The sequence below is a fragment of the Physeter macrocephalus genome, chromosome 7, assembly GCF_002837175.3.
Source record: "Physeter macrocephalus isolate SW-GA chromosome 7, ASM283717v5, whole genome shotgun sequence".
NCBI lineage: Eukaryota > Metazoa > Chordata > Mammalia > Artiodactyla > Physeteridae > Physeter > Physeter macrocephalus.
In genome coordinates this window covers 71,935,847-71,941,433 of record NC_041220.1, presented here as the reverse complement: position 1 = coordinate 71,941,433, position 5,587 = coordinate 71,935,847, and positions in this window count along the sequence as shown.

The window sequence follows — 5,587 nt, the reverse complement described above, 5'->3', positions numbered from 1 at the left end:
TTTTAGATCACAACAGAGGCTGAATGATCATGGGAGCTCTTCTTGGAAGCTTGACTTACTCTGTTCCTTTGTCTCCTTTAATGATTGTGTTAAGCACCTAAAACCCAGCAGTAAAATATATTTTTTGCTTAAACCAGGTATGGCAGTGTATGTTGTCCGCAACTGGACCTAAATGGATACAGTATACCACCAGACCCACAGGTTGAGCTAGGAAGTCAAGAAAGAGATGGCTGAGTGTTGTCAGGCTTGACGAGTGGGAGAATAGGTTCGGTGGGAGGGGTGCGGCGTGAGGGGGGGGAGGGAGGAGGGCAGGAGCTAGGACTCAAATCCGCGTTGAGATGGTGAAGCCAGGTGGAGACCGAGAGCTGGGAGGGGAGGAAGCCGCCTGGCACTGGGAGTCTCCTTGAAGGTGAAGGCTGCTTTCACTGGGTATAAACAGGGGAGGTACGCCTTGGCATCAATCAAGGAAACATATTAATACTTTTGTGAATCTCACAATATGCTATTACTCAGGTAATATTTAAATTTGATCACAGGGCAGTAAAGTATGACTGAAGAATTAAATGAATCTCTTTTAGACACCTTGTAACGCTTTTTCTGGGTGTGATTATGCATAGAGAACAATAAAACTGCAGTGTGACGTGCATGCTAGGCTATTGCTGGGTTCACTCACCAAGTTCATCCTCAACGAGCTGACCAGTATGTCAGGGCCCTGAAGGGTCACTTGAAAATAATGAAACCACAAGTAGGAATGGAGCTTGTTTTATATGTTAGTTGTCGGCTTGTTTTTTAGTTAAACTAATAGATTAGATAATAAGTATGCTAACTAAATCTTTACTTGCTTTTTGAGTTTTTCATATGTTGGTCAGAAACTTGTGGTTAATTAATGAGTACCTGATAACTGAATTATTAGCCATACAAATGTAATTGACACCTTAAGAATCTATGGGTAAAAATGAAATCATCTTATCATTAATGTCCCATTTGTAAAGCCTGAGCTGCTTTCTTATGCCTTGAGTGTCTCAGATCTCCCTCAACATTTTCCTCATTTATAACTAGGAAAGACCTGGGTTTATGTAAATAGCAAATATTTTTATGGAATTTGGTCAGATAATTAAAAGATGTATCACTGCCGTTCTTCAGTGGGCTTCATATTTAAATAATTTATTACAAACCGAAGGCACCGTAGATGTGTTTCCTTTGCATGGCTTTTATAAAATGTTTGAATTCATTGCCAAAAATAAAAATCAAAAAATCTTACCAGAAAACCCAGGTTTCCTAACAACATGGGTGCTCTTTCTGGCTGGAGCAGAGTAGCTGCTCTGCCAATGAGAGGCGTATGGCAAGCTGGCTCCAGGCAGCCCCAGCCAGGCTTCCCTCATTTATATCGCCTGCGTGACTCCTGGGGGCATTTAAGTTTATGACCCATGTAATAGCTTATGATTGAATAAATAAAAGTTGTCACCTACAACTGGAACATGGGGTCCTCTTAAAAAAATCACGATGTTAAGAATATACAGCCATTGGTCATTAAAATTATATTTGTAATGTCATCTTCTTTGTGAAAAAAAATTATTTGGATTTCTGTTCTGGGATATGCAGGTTTTCAAGATTCACCAATTAATTCCTATGCTACACTATCATTAGCCTCTTTATCCAGCACGCGTTGAGCACCTTCTATTGCTAAGTTGTTATTTATGCAACTTGGAAAACACTTTTGAAACCATGGTATTTATTTGCCTGGCCCTCTTAGATTGTTCATTTCTTCCATCTTTTAGGAGTATCTATCCTTGCCATGTTCCTGGGGGAGCTGGTTCTGCTCTGTTCCCTCCTCTTTCCTCTAGTGCATTGTTTTGTGCACTAATATCTGTATCACCCTCTTTTTTCTCACTTTTTAGCTTGAAAAATGTATCACTTAATCATGAAGTGTAAGTATCCCTGGAAAATAAACATATACCAACAGTCACTATTTCGATAAAGTGTAAACAAAAAGCCAGTATAGCTACTTTAATATATATCAAGGAATTAAATTTATTCATTCAGTTGTTCACTCAGCAGATACTTTTTGAGCACCTAATGAGTGCCTGATGTTTCTAGATCCTAAGGATGCAATGGTGAACCAAAGAGAACAGCATTCGGTTACACTCTAGTGGAGAGAAGGCACTCAACAGATGACTTATATCTTGCGAATAGTGCCAGCACTATGAAGAATGGTGATGGAGGGGAGGTGATCGAGTCCCATTGGTGCTATTCTAGATGCGCGAGGCAGCTAAGGCCTCGCTGAAGAGGTGACATTGGAGTAGAGACCTGAATGAAGCAAGGAGATGAGCCATGTGGATGTTTGTTGGAGCTTTACTGGGTGTTGGAACAGCTCTTGCAAAGGGCCTGAGGAAAGAATGTTCTTGGTGTGCTCCTTGAGGCTAGTGTGGCTGTAATGGAGTGACTGCAGGAGAAGGTTGGACAGGGTCCGGGTTCAGGTTAAGTAGGCTTTGTAGGCCCTGAGAAGGAATTTGGGTTGGATTTTAATTGTGATGGGAAACCATGTAAGGAAGATTTGCTTGTTTGTTCTTAAGATGGGAGAGCCCTGAGCATCTAGGAGTATACATGCAGAGGAGAGGAGCTGGCTATGGAGAATGCCTGATCAGTGGTGGGTTGGTTCCCGGATTCAAGCTCAGGTTCACATGATTGAGGTGGAACACAGAGCTTGCTGTAACTATGGCCAGCTGTTGCTATTGCCCTGCCAGGGGGCCCTGGGCTCCTTTCCCTCTCCCTGACTCCCTCTTGCTGGTGTAGGGTATTCCCTGCAGAGTGTATCAGCACAATGAAAAAGTGAGGCCTGCCGGTTTCCAATACATTTGTGATGTGTGGTGTACCTGCCTCGGTGACATTTGAGTCTCCCTGGGAGAACATGGATTCCAGGAACCATGGTCTACATATTTGAATATGTGATCTCACCAGTATGAATATCTGAATGCTCAGTCAGGGATGCATCCACGTTTATTGGAACTGACAGCGGAAGCTCTGGCTCTCTGGCATCTTTCTGTTCAGAATCCTCCAGTTGCATTTTTGGATGGGTATGCATTTAGGCAGGTGTATCTATCAGGAGGGATAATTTTTTTTTCACATCTTTATTGGAGTATAATTGCTTTACAATGGTGTGTTAGTTTCTGCCTTATAACAAAGTGAATCAGTTATACATATACATATGTCCCCATATCTCTTCCCTCTTGCATCTCCCTCCCTCCCACCCTCCCTATCCCACCCCTCTAGGTGGTCACAAAGCACCGAGCTGATCTCCCTGTGCTATGTGGCTGCTTCCCACTAGCTATCTTTACGTTTGATAGTGCATATATGTCCATGCCACTCTCTCACTTTGTCCCAGCTTACCCTTCCCCCTCCCCGTATCCTCAAGTCCATTCTCTAGTAGGTATGCATCTTTATTCCCGCCTTGCCCCTAGGTTCTTCCTGACCATTTTTTTTTTAGATTCCATATATATATGTCAGAATGTGATTGCTGGGTCGTATGGTAGTTCTATTTGTAGTTTTTTAAGGAAACTCCATTCTGTTCTCCATAGTGGCTGTATCAATTTACATTCCCATCACAATGCAAGAGGGTTCCCTTTTCTCCACACCTTCTCCAGCATTTACTGTTTGTAGATTTTTTGATGATGGCCATTCTGAAAGGTGTGAGATGATATCTCATTGTAGTTTTGATTTGCATTTCTCTAATGATTAATGATGTTGAGCATTCTTTCATGTGTTTGTTGGCAATCTGTATATCTTCTTTGGAGAAAGGTCTATTTAATAAAGCCTATTTTATAGGCATATGGTGAGGATCAAATAAGATAACATTTGTAAAACAGCACACTGTCATAGAACAAAGAAAACAATAAAGCTTAGATATAATTATAATTATTAGAGAGCAGGAATCAGGTATTATCACCAGAAGACCTGGTATCTGGGATTTGGCAGGTTGCGGGTCATTGGTGAGGAGAACGGATTCAGATGTAAGTATTAACCAGTGAGCAGAAGATCATGGAATTATCTGTCCCCAAAGAGACAGAGAGTGTCCTCCACCAATTCTTGAGGCCCTTGGCATTTATTAGGGCCCTTGATAAGCGTTGGTTCCTGGTGCAGAAAAGACTCAAGAATGTCCTGACACTGATGAGTGCCAGACACTGATGTGGTCAGTAAGAGGTGTGGTTGATGTGAAGTGACCCCTCCCATCCCCAAATCCAGCTGCCCCGCCGTGGGCAGGAGCTGTCCTACCTGGAGCCTGGGGGAATGGACAGGATGACCTCAGAGGTCCTCACGAGGCATTACTAGCCTCAGGAAGCTCCAGATTTACCTGATTTCCCTCTGTCTTCTCTTACAAAACTTGGTATTTCCAGTTGTGTTGGAGGGGAGGTTGGGATGCAGACAGCCACCTTCTCTGGCTCCAAGCTAAGAGGCAGAGCACCTGGGCCCTTTCAACCCACACCCCACTGCACTGCAAGTCACCCCCAGGACCACCATCCCTTCTAACTCAGGTTCATTGCTTCTGGGGAGATCACCCCTGAGAAAAGAGCCAAGAGAGGGGGATTAGCATCCGTGCATTTCTAAATCTGTCCAGCTGTGTAAACGGTTTAGAGCAGGATAAAGCAGACCATAATTATCACAATTATAATGAGAGGGGAGAACACGGATGCAGACGTATAATCTTTTTGTTCTAGTTCTGTGGAAAATGCCAGTGGTAGTTTGATAGGGATTGCATTGAATCTGTAGATTGCTTTGGGTAGTAGAGTCATTTTCACAATGTTGCTTCTTCCAATCCAAGAACATGGTATATTTCTCCACCTATTTGTATCATCTTTAATTTCTTTCATCACTGTCTTATAATTTTCTGCATACAGGTCTTTTGTCTCCTTAGGTAGGTTTATTCCTAGATATTTTATTCTTTTTGTTGCAATGGTAAATGGTAGTGTTTCCTTAATTTCACTTTCAGATTTTTCATCATTAGTGTATAGGAATGCAAGAGATTTCTGTGCATTAATTTTGTATTCTGCTGCTTTACTAAATTCATTGATTAGCTCTAGTAGTTTTCTGGTAGCATCTTTAGGATTCTCTATGTATAGTATCATGTCATCTGCAAACAGTGACACTTTTACTTCTTCTTTTCCAATTTGGATTCCTTTTATTTCTTTTTCTTCTCTGATTGCCGTGGCTAAAACTTCCAAAACTGTGTTGAATAATAGTGGTGAGAGTGGGCAACATTGTCTTGTTCCTGATCTTAGTGGAAATGGTTTCAGTTTTTCACCATTGAGGATGATGTTGGCTGTGGGCTTCTCATATATGGCCTTTATTATGTAGAGGAAAGTTCCCTCTATGCCTACTTCTGGAGGGTTATTATCACAAATGGGTGTTGAATTTTGTCAAAAGCTTTCTCTGCCCTGTAAAGCCATCTGGTCCTGGGCTTTTGTTTGTTGGAAGATTTTTATTTTTATTTTAGTTTTTTTACTTTTTATTTTTTAATTTTTTATTTTCTTTTTTTGTGGTACGCGGGCCTCTCACTGTTGTGGCCTCTCCCGTTGTGGAGCACAGGCTCCGG